Source organism: Chlorocebus sabaeus, chromosome 1 (assembly GCF_047675955.1).
Source record: "Chlorocebus sabaeus isolate Y175 chromosome 1, mChlSab1.0.hap1, whole genome shotgun sequence".
Lineage (NCBI taxonomy): Eukaryota > Metazoa > Chordata > Mammalia > Primates > Cercopithecidae > Chlorocebus > Chlorocebus sabaeus.
Genome location: NC_132904.1, coordinates 53,822,638 through 53,843,760, shown reverse-complemented (window position 1 = coordinate 53,843,760; position 21,123 = coordinate 53,822,638). Strand labels below are relative to the sequence as shown.

At 41.5% G+C, this 21,123-nt stretch overlaps 1 long non-coding RNA gene across 1 annotated transcript in view; it reads left to right on the top strand.

Moving 5' to 3' along the window:
• Nucleotides 1-21,123, top strand: part of LOC140712237 (uncharacterized) — a 108,254-nt gene that overhangs the window by 36,049 nt on the left and 51,082 nt on the right. The window contains exon 2 of the long non-coding RNA XR_012093741.1: nucleotides 17,697-17,815. This is a non-coding gene — a long non-coding RNA (uncharacterized lncRNA). The remainder of the gene's footprint in view (nucleotides 1-17,696; nucleotides 17,816-21,123) is intronic.

The window sequence follows — 21,123 nt, the reverse complement described above, 5'->3', positions numbered from 1 at the left end:
TGTCAGCCATTTCTTCTAATGGGATCTTGCTTCTCTTCTTTTATATAGCCCAAGTCAGACGTAATGTGATGTTTTATTGGGATGGCCTTGGTGTTTTATTGTCTACACTTAACTATATCTAAAATAATTTGTTTACTCTGTGGCCAGCAATCGATCTGTGAATTCAGCAGTCTGGGTCCTGCCTCTCAGCCTTTGCCACTTCACACCTGGGGCCAGTGGATTTTCAGCTGCAGGCTGAGTCCTCCAGGCCTGTTTTTAATGGTAATGGTGGGAGGAGATCAAGATACCCCAGGGATGAGCATTGGACTGTCCTGCTGCCTGGGTACAACTAAGTCTTCCCCAGATCTGATGCTGGGTTTCTGCTTCTTCCTTCTGACAAAATGCTAGCCCTTGAGGACTTGCCTTCAGAACCTTCTAGGACTTTATGTTCTATTCCTATTTAACACTACTAATCATTTCAGCATTCTTCAGGAGCATGGATTACGAACAAGGAGGCCATAGCAAAGTAAAGAAGTTAGTCTAACCATTAGAATACATTAAACACACCCATTCACCAACAGGGGGCAAGTGCCACTGTGTTAGAGAAATTAATGACGTAATATTCAGAGAATAATAAATAGTGTTTCTGGCTTGGATGTATAGTCTCTTTTTAAAAGAAAACAATGCTGACCAATAATTTTATTATCATAATTAACTTAAATATACACAGATGCTAAACTAAGTATAATCTTAAAAACATAACACATGTATAAATTTAAGTATAAGCAAAACTATGTAAACATTAACATTTAACATAAAAGCTTAGATAAGCTTTTATGAATTTATGAAATACAAACAAATCCACAAAATCATTAGAATTCAGATTAATATGACCAGTGATGTTGGTTTGCTAAAACAAAATCATTTCTTGCCATGTGGATATGGTCCTGGGGCTATGGCACAGGTTTGTGTGACTTGGCCATGGCTCTGCTGAATGTGCTGCATGCCACATGATGACTCAGTGTGTCTGCTATCTTCCTCTATCCTAAATATCATGACACCTTTGTTTCTACAGGATGCTGTGAGGTCATTTGTTCTTCACTTGTCAATGATCGTGTTGAAGTCCATTGCACTCAGTTTTCACTAGTCTGGGAGAATTAAAGCAATTCTATTTGACCCTTATGCTGTCATGAACACAAATCTACATGTGGACATAGAAATTCTGTGGGTTGAGTTGGTCATTCCGTTGACCCGCAAGATAAATATTGATTATTTTTATATTTTCATCAATATGAAAACAAATTAAAAAAACGGTATCAGAATCTCATGAACCCAGAGAAAATGTCCACAGGCCCTAGTTTGAGAAATACTGGCATGAAACGCCCAATGGCATGACTAGCTCCCTGAAATGGGGCGGAAATTGAGGGAAAGATCAGGGGCTTAAGCTGCCAGAGTGTGACAGAATCAGTTTCTATCTGCTCTAATCTATATCTCGTCAAAGTTGGTCTGTTCTCAGATTTACTGGCAATCTGAGGCAACTTAATTACTCATTTGAGTTCTGATCTTCAATTATTCTGTATCTGGTGTGGTGCTGCTGTGCTTCTCTGATAGTGACCACTTGCCATCCTGCCCAGTAGTAGGCTTAGGAATTAGGAGTCTAATCTGGCTGCTCATTGTCCAGAAGTACAGACTAGAAACTCTAGTCTGAAAAATGTTTGTGCTATTCCAATATTCAAGTGTGTAACTGTATCATCAAGAGAATTTTAGATAATAGCCATTAAGAGGTCCCAAGAGAATGGCATATATTTCTAATTGTAAAGGATCTTTTGGAGTAAAGAAGGAACTCTGACCACGGAAATGGTCAGACAACTACAAGGAATCCATGAGCTTGGATGCCTTTTACAGGATGGGCAGATAAAAAGAATATGGACTGTAACTGGCATTGATAATGCCCCAACCCAATAAGAAATTTTGAGTTGTTAAAACATGTTATTTCTAGCCTCCAAACACGGACCCACTTGGGAGAAAATGAAGCAGCATAGTACCAGATCCACGGGACCTGTTCCCAAAGTCCTATTGGCAGGCTTGGTCCACTTGCAGCTCACCCTCCATGGTCTTTGGCCACCTTTTCTGTGGTCATCATAGCTTGATGGGACTTTCTCTTGCATCCTGGAACCAGTTGTCCACAGCCTTGCCTGCTTCAAGAGTTCAATGACCAAACCTCAAGGAATACCTCAGATTGTTCCCCAACTGCTGCCACTGACCTCATATGGACTGATGATGTGCTCAACAATTTGACTTTACACTGTTATTTTTCCTGAAACTCAATACTCCCAACTGAGTTCTACTAGCTGTATTTCTGTAAAGTAATCACAAACTTTTTTTAGAATACAGCAAAATGTGAATGAATGATTTATTGTGTACATGCATATGGCAGAATATGTGTAGTGGTTATAGAATATGTGTAGTGTCTGGAATTAGACAGGCCTGAGTTTTAACTTTATCTTGCCACATAGGAGCTGTATGAACTTAGATAAATTACTTAATCTAAGATGTAGTTTTCTTATCTATAAACAGGGATCATAATAACATATATTTCATAGTGTCATGGAGAGGACTAAGTGGGATAGCACAGTGTCTGGCATATAATTGGCACTCAATAAGTGGTAATTTATTATTACTAATTGAGCATTTATATATGCAGGCCTCTGGGTTAGGCACAAGGGATGCAAAGATCTCCATCCTCAAGTAGCTCACAATAGATCTGAGTTCTTCCCAGGCGCCACTCAGAAGGGGACCAACAGTCAGACAGATTTGATGTCAAATCAACGGAATTTTGCGACCAGAGTAAACAATTTCTCCTCATCACTTGACCCTGATTCGGATGGGATTAATTCTATAGCCTGTGTTCTAGAATTAGACTGCGTACTGAGGCTGAGAACATCCAGGTGGGGAGATGGGAGGTCAGCAAGTTCAGTTTTCACAATTTCATGGTTCAGACTTGGCCTAATTTGGAAAGTCTCAGAATGGCAGCAGTGAGGCTCCTCAGCCCTTGTTGAGAGATGCTAATGAAGAACTTGTGTCTCACTAATGGCTACTGCATGAGGAAGCTAGAAGGAACCTCAGGCCATCTTTTCTTATGACGGTCAAAAACATATGCCTCAAGCAGGATTCATAAAGATATCATTTTAGTCTTTGCCTCCTTATTTCTGAGTCAGTGCACAAATAGTTTGTTTTCTGGGGCTTCGGAGAAGCCCAGATTGACACATTAGCCAGGGAGTGATGTGCCTCCTTTCTGGGCTGGCTGTCCATAATGCATTCAAATCCAGAAAAAAAGTAGGAATTTGTTCAAAATTTATCAATTGGGCCATTTTCTCAATGACAAACAGATGGCTCCTTTGAGTTATTCAGAGGGAGAAGATTTTTTTTCCTTTTGTTCATCTCAGTTTTTATGGTTTAAAAGAATTAGTGTTTAATCTGAATTCTAAAATTGTTAATTAGTTTGTATTTGCTTCACTAAATCTGTTAAATAGATTTTTATCACTTTAGCTGTATCTCTCTGGCAGCATCTGGTGTCAACTTTGCAGAAATAATGTTGGTTTTACAGCCAAAAATCAGAGGTTAAACCTCCAGGACTACAGATGTGACAGCATTAAAGGGAAATTCATCACCCCCAAAGCTTTCATTCCCATATAGTTTAGAATCAGCCCAAACATGAACCAGTGTTCTTGTTTCCCTTTCATTCTCCAGGAGCACTGTGGCTCAGTTCCTTTTTGATTTATGAGTGTGGTTGTTGCTGATGAGATCTCCCAGGGAGACCTCAATCTGCCCCAGCCAGAGGCTTGGAAAACAGTGGAGGATCTTCTTGCTCAACCTCCTTTCTGTTGCTTTCAGGGGATTCCATCCAGGGCTAGGGCTGTCCATCAATTCATTTGACAATGGGCTTGTACGAGGTAAGGGCTGTGTGGGTACAAGCTCTGTAGTGTCACCTGCCGGCAGGGGGCACAGTAGGGCAGAGCAGCAAAATGAAGGCAGCGTACGTTACAAACGAGCTACTTTGAACTCAAATTAGTGCACCTGGGGGAATAACTAAATGAAAGACAGCAAATCATCATAAAGGCTGGGGAATCTGAGTAACAGGGAAAAGCTGTTGGGCAGCAATCAATTTAGGTCTCTGTGGTAGGCTGAATAGTGGCCCCTAAAAATATCTGCTTCTGAATCCCCAGAACCTGTGAATGTTGCTTTACATGGCAAAGGGTATTTTGCAGATGTGATTAAGCAGCTTGCAATGGGGAGATTATTGTGGGTTCCTTAAGTGGACCCTAAAGGTAATCATGAGTGTCCTGATAGGAGAGAGGCAGAGGGAGATTCGACAGAAGAGGAGAAGGTGATGTGATGGTGGAAGCAGAGATTGAAGTGATGAACTTTGAAGATGGAGGAGGAGGCCACAAACCAAGGAAGACAGACAGGCACCAGCAGCTGAAAGAAACAAAGAAATGTATTCTCCTTTCAAAGCCTCTGGAAGGAATTAGCGCTGTCAACACCCCAACGTTAGTCCAGTGAAATTGGTCTTCAGCTATGTACTACCAGAACTGTGAGAGAATAAATTTGTGTTGCTTTAAGTCACCATAATAATGGTAGTTTGTTGCAGTAGGAACAAATACAGTATCAGTATCTTTTCCTTGCTTGATGCCAAAGAGTTCCACTCCAGCTGCCAGAGGTATTTTACAGAGCCAAGAGGAGATAGCAGGGAACAGCATAGTGCATTGTCTTCTTCAAGAAGAGCTCCTTCTTCTGAAGTCCATCTGTAGTACAGGTGTGGGCAGCTGCAGCCTGAAGCAGAAATGGGACTAGCAACTGGGAAGCCCTGTGGGATTGGGGAAGAACATTTCTGAGCATCATGAACCCTTGGCAATAGCAGACAGTGTGAGAATTCTCTGCAATTAACATATTTGCATAAATATTAGGAAGAGGCCTGATTAGCACAGTGAGCATGACTCAGAGGAAACTGGAGGGCAGAGGTGATCGGGCAAGAGGCTCTGAATAGGGTGAGAACAGAGACGCCACCTTAGGCACATCCAGTGCTCTGATGGAGAGGGACTGGCTGTGAACAGCCAAGTTGCTATTGCCTTGCCCTTCAGATGTATCTATGGACAGTGGGAGGGGAATCCGTGGGCAGACCTCTGGAGCTACCATCCCCATTTCACTCAAATGACTCCAAGTTTATTTGTTGGACACATTGGGCCTCCAGGTGTAATTTCACTTAAGAAAAAATTCTACTGGTGGGAAAAGATCTTGGGGGGTAAATTTTAATTTTGAGACAATTTTACATGTACAGAAAGTTGTGATAGTACAAAGAACTCCCATATACTCTTCTCTCAGATTCACCAAGTTAGCCTTTGGCCTATTTGCATTATCATTTGTTCTAAGTATTAACGTTTTTTTCCTGAACCATTTGAGAGTAAGTAGGCATTATATTCCTTTACCTCCAAATATATCGGTGTGTATTTTATTAGAACAGGACATTTTGTTATATAACCACGGTACAATGATGAAAATTCAGAAATTTCACACTGATAAAATGCTGTCATCTAATCTTCAGCTCAAATTCAAATTTTGCCAATTGCCTTTATAGCAATTTTTTCCCCCAGTCCAAGATTTGATCCAGACTCCTGCATTGCATTTAGTTGTCATATCTCTCCAGTCTGCTTTAATTTGGAACATTTCCTCAGCTTTTGACCTTGACATTTTTGAACAGTACAGATCAGTAATTTTGTAAATTGTCCCTCAGTTTGAGTTTGTCTAATGTTTCCTTATGATGAGATTCAGATCTTGCATTTGAGCTTGAAGCTCACAGATGTATGTTGTGTTCTTCTCAGAACATGGTATTCGAAGGCACATGTGGTTGCTTTGTCTCATGGGTGATGGTGGCATTGATCCCTTGGTTACATTGGTGTCCTCCAGGTTTCCTCACTATAAGTTATTATTTTCCCCTGTGTAATTAATAAGTAATTTGTGAAGATACTTTAAAACTAGGCAAATATCCTGTTCCTTATTGAATCATCACCCACTAGTTTTAGCACGCACTGATAATTCTTACTTGTGTCAAAAGAAAATTATAACAAATTTAGTTTAAAGATTGAATTGACTTCCATTTGCCATTCCAGAATCAGGCAACATCTCTTTAAGAATGACTGTTCTAATGAGCTGAACAGAAGAGATTGACTTTATAGGCTGAAAAGGGCTGAAGAAAGCAGAAACAGAGAATAAAAAGTGGATTGGTTGTTTCAAAGTTGCTCTCATTATGGGGTTAAAACAGAGGGGACTTCCTTATGCTGACTCAGGTAGACTAGAATCTCCTGACTTTTGGAAAACTTGCCTATTTCAAAGTTCAGTTTGATGACATGGCACTCAGCACAAAATTTCCATTCTGGTTTGGTCTGGTCTGCTTGGGCCTGGTGCAGGAGGCTCATCCAAAACAGGGGCCTCCCATAAACTTTGTTTAACTCTTGAATCTATTATAACTGTGATGATTTGCAAAATGGCAATTTATCTAACTCCATCATTTTTTCTACATTAATTTGTTGGCATAATTCTGTAAGAAAGATCTTTCTCTTATCTCCTACTTATTTATTCACTTATTTAATTATATCAGCATATACTCATAGATTCTTATTTTATTCAATGAGGTTTTTTTTTGTTTTTTTTTTTTTAGATGGAGTTTCACTCTTGTCATCCAGGCTGGAGTGCAATGGCATGATCTTGGCTCACTGCAACCTCCACCTCCCAGGTTCAAGTGATTCTCCTGCTTTAGCCTCCCGAGTACCTGGGATTACAGGAATGCACCACCATGCCAGGGTAATTTTTGTATTTTTAGTAGAGATGGGGTTTCGCCATGTTGGCCAGGCTGGTCTCAAACTCCTGACCTCAGGTGATCTGCCCGCCTTGGCCTCCCAAAGTTCTGGGATTACAGGCGTAAGCCACCGTACCTGGCCTTCAATGAGTTTTAAGTCGTTATTATTGCTATGTATTTTGATGTCACATTGACCCAGATTTGACCAAGAGAAGTCCCCTCAAATTGGCTTCTATGTTTTTTGATGTGCTGCTGCTGCTGCTTTTCTTTTTTTCTTTTCTTTTTTTTTTTTTTTCTTTTAGCACTTCTTTACTTTTAAGATATCCCAGGTCCTTCTTGGCTCAAATTTGCAATCAGCCATTTCTTCAAGAAACCCTCATATTATTGTAAGAAACAATGTTAAAAGACTTGGGCTGGCATGATGGCTCATGCCTGTAATCCCAACACTTTGGGAGGCCAAGGTGGCCAGATTGCTTGAGCTTAGGAGTTCAAGACCAGCCCAGACAATGTGACAAAACCCCATCTCTACAAAAAATACAAAAATTAGCTGGGTGTGGTGTGCCTGTAGTCCCAGCTACTGGGAGGCTGATTATACCTGTAATCCCAGCACTTTGGAAGGCCGAAGCGGACAAATCACGAGGTCAAGAGATTGAGACCATCTGGCTAACACAGTGAAACCCTGTCTCTACTAAAAATACAAAAAATTAGCCAGGTGTGGTGTCAGGCGCCTGTAGTCCCAGCTACTCAGGAGGCTGAGGCAGGAGAATGGCATGAACCCGAGAGGCAGAGCTGGCAGTGAGTCGAGATTGCACCACTGCACTCTAGCCTGGGTATCAGAGCGAGACTCCAAAAACAAAAAACAAACAACAACAAAAACCTGGTAGTAGATATGGTTATTCCTAGTGGCATATCATAACTTCTAGGAGTTTTCAGTTTACAGTTCTAGAACACATACACACACACATCTATCCACCCATTACTTCTAATTTCAATCCTATATCACGGGGTTCATTCTAAGCTTCTCCCATTCTGTATTTGTAACAGCCACCCCTCACAGTGAAAAACCTGGCTTCCATCCTGTGATGGTGTCAACTTGATTAGATTGAAGGATGCAAAGTATTGTTCCTAGGTGTGTCTGTGAGGGTGTTGCCAAAGGAGATTAACATTTGAGTCAGTGGACTGGGAAAAGCAGACCTACCTTCAATCTGGATGGGCACCATCTAATCAGCTCCCAATGCAGCCAGAATAAAAAGCAGGCAGAAGAGCATGGAAAGACTAGACTGGCTGAGTCTTTTGGCCTCCATTTTTCTCCTGGGCTGGATGCTTCCTGCCCTCGAACATTGGACTCCAAGTTCTTCAGCTCTGGGACTCTTGGACCTTCAACTGCAGACTGAAGGCTGTACTGTTGGCTTCCCTACTTTTGAGGTTTTGGGACTAGGACTGGCTTCCTTGCTCTTCAGTTTGCAGATGGCCTATTGTGGGACCTCTCCTTGTGATGGTGTGAGTCAATACTCCTTAATACACTCCCCTTTATGTATATATCTATCCTGTTAATTCTGTCCATCTAGAGAACCCTGACTAATACATACCATTTCAATCTATTTATTTATTTGCTTAATCCTATTTTTCATGGAAAGTAATTTCAGGATTGCTACCTCATACTACTGCAAAATATGAACCTATAAGTGGAATTATTTATTCACAGTTCTTTTTGTCTTTAGATTGAGGGTATAGTCAAAGGACTGGGCTCAAAAGTTACTTGATTTTTCCCTTTACCTGTCTATTAGTTCTCTTGCTTTTTCCTTTCACTATGGTTGTGCTATATTATGATTAGGCTTTTTTTTCCTTTTTATATTTTATTTTAGAGTTTTTAAATGGACATTTTAATTGATTTGATTTAATCTTTTAAAAAGTATTTAAAACATTAATATGATTTCAAATTCCAAACTATTTTATAATTTATCTTCACCGAAATATTCCTCCTCTATCTAACCTGGTTCCCATCTACCCTGTAGGGGACCATTATCATTAGTTTCTGGCTTATCTTTTCTCAATTTCCTTTCACAACTAAGTAAGAAAATACATGTAATTTTCTTATTTCCTCTTCCTACACAAAAGGTAAACTATTACATATACTCTTTTGCACTTTGCTTCTTCACTTACAAAATATGTCCTGGAAATCACTCCATATTGCTTCATCTTCATTCTCTTTTACCACTGCACAGCACTGCATTATGTGGATATAATTTAATTTATTTGATAAATCTATCTGTGAGCATTTAGGTTATTACCAATATTTTGCAATGACAGATAATACTGCAGTGAATAAACTTGTACATATATAACTTTGAATTTTTGCAGGCATATTTTTAGAGTAAATTCCTAGAAGTGGGATTTCTGGAACAAAAGGTAAATGCATATATAGTGTTAAATACTGCCAAGTTCCTTTCCATAAGGCTGTATCATTTTGCATTCCTACCAGCAATGTGTAAGAGTGTCTGTTTCTCCTCAGCCTTGCCAACATAGAGTGCTGCCAAGTTCTAAAATTTTTGCTCATTATTCATAGGTGATAAATGTCATTTCAATGTAGTTTTAATTTGCATTACTCTTACAATGAGTTGAACAACTTCTCATAAGTGTTTAGGAGTATTTTATATCTTTTTAAGGTAAATTGTTTGTTTGTGACTTTTGTTCATTCTTTTTTATCTTTTCCTTTTTCTTTGTTAGAGATGGAGTCTCTCTATGTTGTCCAGGCTGGTCCCAAGCTCCTAAGCTCAAGCAATCCCTCCCATCTCAGGTACTCCTCATAAGTAGCTGGGACTACACGCATGTTTTACCATACTTGGCTTTATTCATTTTTCTCTCAGGTGTTTTTGCCTCTGTTTTTGGCCCTCACTTTCTAAGAATTCCTTGGGTATTATAGACATTCGAACTTCAATTGTGATATATGTTGCAGATATTTTTCTGAAACTGTTGTTTAATACCACTGCTTTAACTGGTTAGTAAGTAGCTATAAATATGCATGCTTGTGTTGACTGTTAGTGAACTCTGTTGCTTACTCCTGTGCATGTGTGGGAAATGATTATAAACCTCAAATGTCTTTAATTTAGCCTAGATTAAAATTAAATTTAAGTAGACTTTCCAACAAATGGTATTGGAGCAATTGGACACAAAGGCAATAAAAAAAATACCCAACTCAATCTAAGCCCCATGTCTTATGCAAAAATTAACTCAAAATGGATCACAGATTTAGATATAAAACATAAAACTATAAAACTTTTAGAAAAAACAAAGAAGAAAATCTTCAGGATCTAGAGCTAGGCAAAAGTGCTGAGACTTGACAACAAAAGCACAATTTGATAAATTAGATCTCATCAAAATTATTACCTTTTGCTCTGTGAAATCTCATGTGAAGAGGATGAAAATCTCTGTGGACTGGGAAAAATTATTTGCAAACCACGTATTTGGCAAAAGACTAATATCTAGAGTATATAAAGAACTCTCAAAACTCAACAGTAAAAAACTAAACAATCGAATTAGAAAATGGGCAGAACGTATGATATCAAAATAATGGCACAACCACTCTGGAAAACAGTTTAACAGTTTCTTTTTAAAAAAATGCAACTGCCATACCACCTAGCAATTACAGGTTCAGGCATTTCTCCTGGAGAAATACATACATTTACAGAGAAACCAGTGCACAGATATTTATAGCAGCTTTATTTGTAATCGCTAAAAACTGGAATCAGTCCAGATGTCCTGCAACAGTTGAATGGTTAAACTATCTGTGGTACATACATATCATGGAATACTACTCAACCATAAAAGGAACAAACTACCCGTACTCATATATGCAGCAATTTGGATGAATCTATAGGAAATTTTGCTGCATGGAAAAAGCTAATACCAAGAGGTTGCATACTGCATGATTTCATTTATATAACATTCTTGAAATAAGAGCATTTTAGAATTGGGAGATAGACTGGTGGTTGCCTGGAGTTAGGACCTAGGGGAAGGCGGGTGGTGTGGGAGGAAGACAGGTGTGATTATGAAAGGTCAGATGACGGACCCTGGTAGTGTTGAAATGTCTTCACTGTGTGGTGGAGGCATGAGCGTAACACAGGTGATAATAATGTGTGAAACACTCCCCACCCCACGAACACACACAAATCAGTACAGGTGAAATGGGAAATCAGGATAAAATGGGTGGATTGTATCAGCGTCAATATGCTGGTGTGATATTATACTATAGTCTTGCAAAACAAAACAAACATTTTGTTACCATGGGGAAGCTGGACATAGTGTACAAAGACTCTCTCTGTATTATTTCTTAGAACTGCATGTGACTTTATAATCATCTCCATAAAAATTTCAATAAAAAATTAAAGTTAAAGCCAAAGCCTACATGTTTTTAGCAAAAACCTTGAGGAAGACTTTAAGGAGCTATCCACCCCTGTTTTGAGAATGTAGAGCCCTGGATAAGCAATTAAGTTTTGTTGAGACCAGCACTTATTAATTGGGGTCAGTACCACCCTGTGGGGTGTGTTTGAAAATGTCTGGGAGTGGTTATGTTTGTCACATTGACTGGGGAGTGTCTTTGGTACTCAGTGGACAGGACCAAGAATGCTAAATATCCCGCAATGCCTGGGACAACCTGACACACGGTGAGAATATTCTTAACCCCCAATGCCAGCAGCATTCCACTGAGAAACAAAATTAGATGGCTAAAATCTTAGCAACTATTTGGATAGTTTGTACCTTAAAATTTAAGTGAAATCTATGCTTATTCTATATCTTGTCATCATAAAATTGATGGACAGAGAGCCTTCCATTAATATTAAACATTTTTAATGTTTAATTTTTAAACACTAATTTTAAGCTCAAGACTCTAAAATTGTTATAGGAAACATTTATTAGAATAACTTTATTGTAATAAAGAGTATTTCATTTTTTTTTGGAGAAATCTGTCTTTTTTTTATCTTGTTTAAAGATGCGAGCTCTATTTTCTGCAGAAATTTGATCTTCACCTTACCTAACCTTAACCCTTGTGATGATTAACTTGTTAACTATGACATCACTGATGAACTATGCTAATTAACTCAATTAGTATAAACAGACAGTGTGAACTACTTTAAAAGAGAAGCATAGCTGGAGATATGTTTTATTTCAAAGTTTATTTTATGAGTAAAATATAGTGTATTTGATTACCTCAAAAACATAATAGAGGATCTCTTTTTCAGGCTATTTCTCAGTGAGGTTTTTATCTCTTCTCATTTAACTTTGTTCTTGTCTTTATGAAGTCCTGAGATAAAGGAGCCATTTCTGGAGGAACAATCCAGATGGCTTTTGCAGTCACCATCCTGGAGTATGAATTGAGGAGGAAGGCGTTCTTTTCAAAATGAGTCACAAGCAAAACTCCTCCTGGTTGGTCATCCATTCTCTGCCCTGGCACGTTGTGTGCAGAAACCCATGTGACAGCATGAGTGTGTTGTGCGGATATGTGCTTCCCAGGACAGGATTCTGTACAGGGGAGTTGTACAGACAGGGAGTGTACAGATACATTGTAGAGACACATGTTAAAGAGACAGAGAGTGTACAGAAATTGGATTGTAGAGATACGAACTTCACATACAGGAGTTACAAAAGCATGGTATGCAGATTGGATTACTGAGATGCAGGTTGTCTAGACACTGGCCCTGAAGGCATAGGTTGTGTAGACACAGCCTGGGACCAAGCTCTTTGGTCCTGGCCTTAAAGCAGGGTGTGCGGCATTAGCCCAGTGATGGTTGCCTGGCCATGTGCCAGAAGTGGGACCCTGATGTCTCTGCAGAGGGTGAAGGCAGGAAGGTAGGTCTGAGCTTGGGATATTCTGCCACTCTTTACTTTGAGCACTGACTTTGAAGCTTTCCCTCCAATGCCATTCCCACCCCCAAGGGACTCAGGAAATGACTTCTGTCTAGTCTTTGATAGAACAAAGAAAGAGAGAGTTCTAAAAGATGGGGGGGGGGGAGGAGAGAGAGAGAGAGAGAGAGAGAGAGAGAGAGAGAGAACACCAGGTTCAGACACAGAAGGTTCTCAAGGATGGCCATGGTAAAGTCTGGGCTTCAGCAGGTCTTAGAGACCACCAGGGGTCAGTCTTGGGTCCTACAAGAGGAAGCCAGGAGGTATTTGCTCAGCACTGGTTCTCACCTGAGGACCATTCAGAAGAATTTATTCCGCTTCAATATACTATGGTGTTAGCAGCTTTGAAATTCTTTACCGCCAAGGGGCCCTTAAAGCCAATGAAGCAGGAGTCTCAGGAATGACCCATCTGTCAGGCCTGCTTGTTTATAATCCTCAGGACCACAATAAAAAGCAAGTTTAATTGCCTGGTGATTCGGGACTTGGGGGCCCAGGTATGGTTACCCACCTCTCAGGCCCAGGGGTCTGCCTGAGCTTGGGAGGGAGGGACTTTGGGGCTGGGCCTGGTTGGGAAACCTCAGGCCTGGGCTAGGTCCAGGGCTGGGTTGGGCTGAGGCTGGGGCTGGAGGAAGCCAAGTGAACTTTGGTTCTGAGGTCATTGGTTTCCCTGTTGTAGTAAATGACTTCACAGACTCTGTTGGGAAGATGCTATGCTGCCAATATAGCTGTTGCTATAGGAATGCCCCATCGCTGATAGCTAAGGCTAGACGCAGTTTGGTAATTAGTGATAAAAACAAGAACAAGAACACCACCACAACTACTGCACATTTACTATGTGCCTGGCACCACTGTAAGCACTTTTGCGCCTATTTAATCCTCATAAGAATCCTAGGAGGCAAGTACTAGTATTATCCCCATGTACAGAAGAGGAAAGTAAGGTTTAAAGAACCTGAGTAACTTGCCTCAGGTCACACACCTGGTAAATGCCAGAGCTGGGGTGAACCCAGGCACTCTGGCTCCATAGCCACACTATCAGATAATACTGCAATGTGAAGAGCCTTTGGAGAGTCTGTATGTCAGCCCTCTTGTGGCAGATGAGGAAACTGAGGCCCAGACCCAGGTACAAACATAGCTGATGAAGTGGTAGAATTTGAACCAGACCCAGCTCTCTGGCTTCCAGCTTAGAACTCTTGTCACCATACCACGTGGCCACCATTTACACCAAACCAAGTTGCAAGACATTTTAGCTAAAACTCAAGCTTTTGGTCAAGGAATTGGAAAGGGCCAGAATTATACTATGGTCTCCCGGCCTTATGGGATTGAATGCTTCCTAACTCAGCCCAGGCACTATCAGCTTGTCAGAGGGTAGGGGCCAAGAACATGGCACCTCCAACTGCAGACAAACTGCTGGGCAGGGTCCAGGCTGGGATCAGCTAATAGCCCCTACACTTCTACCCCCATTTCCAGGCCAGGGGGACACATCCTGTGAGAAAACCTGGCAGAAAGAAACAGAGGATTTTTCTTCCTTCAGGCAAACAGACTCCTCTCAGATCCCAAACTGTGACAGGGTTTTCATGGGAGGTGCAGGCTCTGATGGGAACAGAGAGCTTTGGTATAAGCAGCTCTGAGAGAAGGAATAAATCATCTCCTGAAATGTTCTTGGCAGCTGCTCACTCACTAACAAAAATACCCTGCTTGGCACAGCTCTGGTCACTCAAACACTACTCCAGGGACCTGGCAATTTTCAAGGTGTGGCTCTGCTCTTGAGGAAGGTGAAAGGAACTGTTGGGATAAGAGTGCAGTGTGTGCCAGGCCCTCAGAGGAGTGATGCAAGAGAGCCCAGAGGAGCTCTGAGCAGGGCTAGGGATGGAAAAATAGCAGTGTAGAGCTCAATGGTGCCTGTGCCTCCCAGCTCCCCAGCAACCGGCGCTTGTGCCTAGCTCAGTGGGTGTTTGTTGGGTGGAATTGAAATCAATAATGGGAAAATCCTGAATGGAGGCTCCAAACAACAAATCGCTCAAGTGTAGGATGACGAAAGTGGCTTAGCAGAGGCCAGGGTGCAAAGCTCTGGGGACCTTTAGCTGAGTGAACACTCATTATGAGCCAGCTATGTGTTGTGGCTGTCAGCAAAGCTAATGAATCCATCCTAAGTTGTGCTACCGTCAGCTTCGGTTCCAGATCAAAGGGGAAGATAATCCCTTCAGGCTTTGCTTTGGTCGGCCCATCAGTCCAGATCTGAAAATCCGTGTCCACTTCTGGGCCTCACGTCTTTAAGGGAATTTGGGCAAATTGGAACATATTCAGAGAAGAAAGATGCAAAGATTTAAAGCCATGCCATGCTGACTGACGAAGGACTGGGACTACATGGGCTGCGAAACATTGGTCTGGAAGGAGGGAAGAGGAGGGGAGCTGGCAGTTGTTTTTGAAACTGTGAAGGGCCCTTGTGGGAAGGGAGAATTAGGTATTCTGATTTGTGCCAGAGGCAGCAAAGAGTTAAATAAGAAGCAGATTTGGAACCAGACAGATGTGAGTTCTTGTGCTGGTTCCTTCTCATTTTACCAGGTGACAATGGTCAAGCCACATGACCTCCTCAAGCTTCAGTACTTAATCAGTGAGATGGAAACAGAAATGCTTATCGCTCAGCACTGTCGGGATTCCATACCCAGCACAACACCTTCCCGGTAGTGGCTACACAAGGACCTTTTCGCTTTCCATCCAGAAGACAGAAGCTTCCCAAAGAAGTGCCATGGCAGGAGGAAGGGCAAACTTCCTCACAGTCATGGCTGGCTTCAAAAGCCAACTGCTTTTTATGTTGCTTTGTTTATGTTTATGTTTTTCTGCTAGAAGAATGCTTACTTTTCTTATTCTCTTGCCTTTTGGCCTGCATTATCATAGTTTCTAATGTAAATTATTGAGTGACTTTCATTTTTTAAAAATGAGAAACAGAACACACAAGTACAAGGCATCTAGCCCATTTTCAGCCAGGGGCTGCTTGTCTCTTTGGTTAGCTCTGAAGATGCTCTTTTAAGTCTGAAAATGGACCTCTCATTCTGGGGCTGGATGACTCACCTGAGCGTAATGTCCCTAGATGGGGTCCCCATCCCATCCCCAAAGCCTCTGTCCTAAGTTCTGCAAAGGGTTAGAGGCCAATATCTCTGTCCTAACCCCCATCAAGACAGCTAACCTGGGGTGAAAGATAACTCAGGGGAATTATTAGAACATGTCTGGCTTCTTCTGTAAATATGTGAATAGAAGCCCATTGTCCCTATTATTCCTGACTTCTGTTGGGCCAGGCCTCATTCAGTCCATGCTGGTGGGCAGGGTGGAGCCTTTATCTGTTAGACTCCTTGGATGGAGGCTCTCTTGGAGCCTAAGACTGATATCCCTCAGCAGAAGCAGGACAGTTCTCAGTCTGACATTCTGCGACTCCCTGAAAGATGACTGGGTGTAGACAGAGTGGGTGCAGTCAGAAGAGTTTATGCACTGTCCGGGTGGCACTGATGGGCCCAGTGAACTGTGTAGTGAGTGACCTATGGAGTTTGGAGATTGAAGGGCCATTGGCATGTCATTAACTCAAAGGAGCAAATGAGGCAGCATGGTTGGAGAGAGGAGCTGGACTGGAGGATGTGGTGGGGAGCCCAGGACTCAGTGGGATGGTAGTGTTGAGTGTCGCTTCTGGAGAGATGGATGAAATCAGAAATGGGAGAATGAACAATGAGGCCTGTAAACAGCAGAAGTGAAGAATGGGATGGGATGGGAGGAGCAGGACACACAGTTCAGGGCTGATGCCATGAGCAGTGAGAAGGCTGGAGGGTGTGGCAGGGGTACAGGATAGTGGATTGAAGGGCCAGGGAACATGAATACTGGCCAAGGGTTTCCCCAATAGCCCTTTGTTGATTCCCAGCACAGATAAGTGCCGACCTCAGTTGTACATTATGGAGCATGGTCAAAGCCCAATCCTGTCTTTGACATTCATGCCAAGCCTAATTGGATCCAAATAAGGTCCATATGCTGCAATTGTTTGATGTCTATCAAGTCTCTCTCCAGTTTTTCTTTAAAGTTTATTTGTTGAAGAAACAGAGTCGTATGCTCTGTAGTTTCCTACAGCCTGACTTTTGCTGCTTGTCTTCCTGTAGTGTTATTAACACCTTCCTCTGTCTTCTGTATTTACACTAGCTTGGTAGGTAGATTCGTAGATTTGGTCAGATCCAGGTTTGAGTTTAGAACATCAAGAAGTACGCAACATCTAGTTGCCTCATACTCTGTGACGTTAGAACTATTGAAAATCATTGGCTGGATCTGTCAATTCATTTTGGCTGAATTGCGAAATGATGATAGTCTACTTCTACCATTTCTTCTTTGTTTATTAAATTATTACATCTATGGAGAGAAGTTTCCCTTTATGAACTGTTTAATTATCCTGAAGCACAGTCATATAGGAAAGGCAGGAAAAAATGCTGGATTCTTTTTAAAATTTATTTACCAATTTGGAAAGTGTAAACACTTGATATGGTTTGGTCCATGGGGGTGCTTATCCCTGTTGGTGCTTGTATTGTCCACTCCATCACTGGATGGCCATGAAGAATTTATTCAAGAGTCTCCAGACCCTTTACCCCAATCCTAAGAATTTTTTGAAGCTTCTTTGCTTTCTGGTATGACAAATGTTCCAGGCTCATCTTGTACATTCCTTGCCCTAATCTGGAATGAGCCATTTCTCCAAGAAATCTCAGTTTGTTTATTTATTTATTTATTTATTTATTTATTTATTTTTTAAGTGGGAAATGGTTTTAAAGAACTACGATTTGGGCACTAGGGTTTTGTTAATACTGTTTCTAATCATTTTAATCATTGTTTCTTAGCCCTATAAAGAGATGGCACTGGAAATATGTATTTATTTTTAAAGATAACATGTACTTTGAGGTTTATAAAAATTGATAGTTGTAACTCAAATGTGTAATTACAGGTTTTAAAAAATATCATCGAGAGAGTCGGGAGCAAGATGGCCGAATAGCAACAGCTCCAGCCTCCAGCTCCTAGTGTGCGTGACACAGAAGATGGGTGATTTCTGCATTTTCAACTGAGGTACCAGGTTCATCTCACTGGGGAGTGCCGGACAATCGGTGCTGGTCAGCTGGTGCAGCCTGATCAGTGAGAGCTGAAGCAGGGCGAGGCATCGCCTCACCTGGGAAGTGCAAAGGGGAAGGGAATCCCTTTTCCTAGCCAAGGGAAACTGAGACACACAATGCCTGGAAAATCCGGTAACTCCCACCCTACTACCGTGCTTTACCAAGGGTCTTAGCAAATGGCACACCAGGAGATTATATCCCACACCTGGCCCAGAGGGTCCCATGCCCACGGAGCCTCCCTCATTGCTAGGACAGCAGTCTGAGATCTAACTGCAAGGCGGCAGCAAGGCTGGGGGAGGGGCTCCCGCCATTGCTGAGGCTTAAGTAGGTAAACAAAGCCTCCAGGAAGCTCGAACTGGGTGGAGCCCACCGTAGCTCAAGGAGGCCTGCCTGTCTCTGTAGACTCCACCTCTGGGTGGTTGAGAACTGAGCATGGAGGTTGAGAACTGAGAACTGACAGACTGCCTGCTCCAGTGGGTCCCTGACCCCTGAGTAGCCTAACTGGGAGACATCCCCCTCTAGGTGCAGACGAACACCTCACACCTCACACGGCTGGGTACACCCCTGAGACGAAGCTTCCAGAGCAAGAATTAGACAGCAGCACTAGCTGTTCAACAATATTCTATCCTCTGCAGCTTCTGCTGCTGATACCCAGGCAAACAGGGTCAAGAGTGGACCTCAAGCAATCTCCAACAGACCTAGAGCTGAGGGTCCTGACTGTTAGAAGGAAAATTAACAAACAGAAAGGACACCCACACCAAAACTCCATCAGTACATCACCAGCATCAAAGACCAAAGGCAGATAAAACCACAAAGATGAGGAAAAAGCAGGGCAGAAAAGCTGGAAATTCAAAAAATCAGAGCGCATCTCCCCCTCCAAAGAAACGCAGCTCATCGCCAGCAATGGATCAAAGCTGGATGGAGAATGACTTTGATGAGTTGACAGAAGAAGGCTTCAGTTGATCAAACTTCTCAGAGCTAAAGGAGGAACTACGTACCCAGTGCAAAGAAACTAAAAAACAGAATGGAAGAATGGATAACTAGAATAATCAGTGCAGAGAAGGCCATAAACCAACTGACTAAGATAAAAACCATGACACGGGAAATATGCAACAAATGCACAAGCTTTAGTAACTGACTCAATCAACTGGAAGAAAGACAATGATTGAAGATCAAATGAATGAAATGAAGCAAGAAAAGAAGTCTAGAGAAAAAAAGGAAAAAGAAATGAACAAAGCCTCCAAGAAATATGGGATTATGTGAAAAGACCAAATCTACATCTGACTGGTGTGCCTGAAAGTGAGGGGGAAAATGGAACCAAGTTGGAAAACACTCTTCAGGATATCATCCAGGAGAACTTCCCCAACCTAGTAAGGCAGGTCAACATTCAAATTCAGGAAATACAGAGAACGCCACAAAGATACTCCTCGAGAAGAGCAACTCCAAGACACGTAATTGTCAGATTCACCAAAGTTGAAATGAAGGAAAAAATGTTAAGGGCAGCCAGAGAGAAAGGTCGGGTTACCCACAAAGGGAAGCCCATCAGACTAACACCAGATCTCTCGGCAGAAACTCTCCAAGGCAGAAGAGAGTGGGGGCCAATATTCAACATTCTTAAAGAAAAGAATTTTCAACCCAGAATTTCATATCCAGCCAAACTAAGTTGCATAAGTGAAGGAGAAATAAAATCCTTTACAGACAAGCAAATATTCAGAGATTTTGTCACCACTAGGCCTGCCCTACAAGAGATCCTGAAGGAAGCACTAAACATGGAAAGGAACAACCGGTGCCAGCCATTGCAAAAGCATGCCAAAATGTAAAGACCATCAATGCAAGAAAGAAATTGCATCAACTAATGAGCAAAATAACCAGCTAATATCACAATGACAGGATCAAGTTCACACATAACAATATTAACCTTAAATGTAAATGCACTAAATGGTCCAATTAAAAGATACAGACTGGCAAATTGGATAAAGAGTCAAGACCCATCAGTTTGCTGTATTCGGGAGACCCATCTCACATGCAGAGACACACATAGGCTCAAAATAAAGGGATGGAGGAAGCTCTACCAAGCAAATGGAGAACAAAAAAAGCAGGGGTTGCAATCCTAGTCTCTGATAAAACAGACTTTAAACCATTAAAGATCAAAAGAGACAAAGAAGGCCATTACATAATGGTAAAGGGATCAATTCAACAGGAAGAGCTAACTATCCTAACTATATATGCGCCCAATACAGGAGCACCCAGATTCATAAAGCAAGTCCTTAGAGACTTACAAAGAGACTTAGACTCCCATACAATAATAATGGGAGACTTCAACACCCCACTGTCAACATTAGACAGATCAACGAGACAGAAAGTTAACAAGGATATCTAGGAATTGAACTCAACTCTGCACCAAGCAGACCTAATAGACATCTACAGAACTCTCCACCCCAAATCAACAGAATATACATTCTTCTCAGCACCACATCATGCTTATTCCAAAATTGACCACACAGTTGGAAGTAAAGCACTCCTCAGCAAATGTAAAAGAGCAGAAATTATAACACACTGTCTCTCAGACCACAGTGCAATACAACTAGAACTCAGGACTAAGAAACTCAATCAAAACCACTCAACTACATGGATACTGAACAACCTGCTCCTGAATGACTACTGGGTATATAACGAAATGAAGGCAGAAATTAAGATGTTCTTTGAAACCAATGAGAACAAAGATACAACATACCAGAATCTCTGGGACACATTTAAAGCAATGTGTAGAGGGAAATTTATAGCACTAAATACCCACAAGAGAAAGCTGGAAAGATCTAAAATTGACACCCTAACATCGTAAGTAAAAGAACTAGAGAAGCAAGAGCAAACACATTCAAAAGCTAGCAGAAGTCAAGAAATAACTAAGATCAGAGCAGAACTGAAGGAGATAGAGACACAAAAAACCCTCCAAAAAATCAACCAATCTAGGAGCTGGTTTTTTGAAAAGATCAACAAAAGTGATAGGCCGCTAGCAAGACTAATAAAGAAGAAAAGAGAGAAGAATCAAATAGATGTAATAAAAAATGATAAAAGGGATATCACCACTGACCCCACAGAAATACAAACTACCATCAGAGAATACTATAAACACCTCCATGCAAATAAACTTGAAAACCTAGAAGAAATGGATAATTTCCTGGACACTTACACTCTCCTAAGACTAAACCAGGAAGAAGTTGAATCCCTGAATAGACCAATAGCAGGCTCTGAAATTGAGGCAAT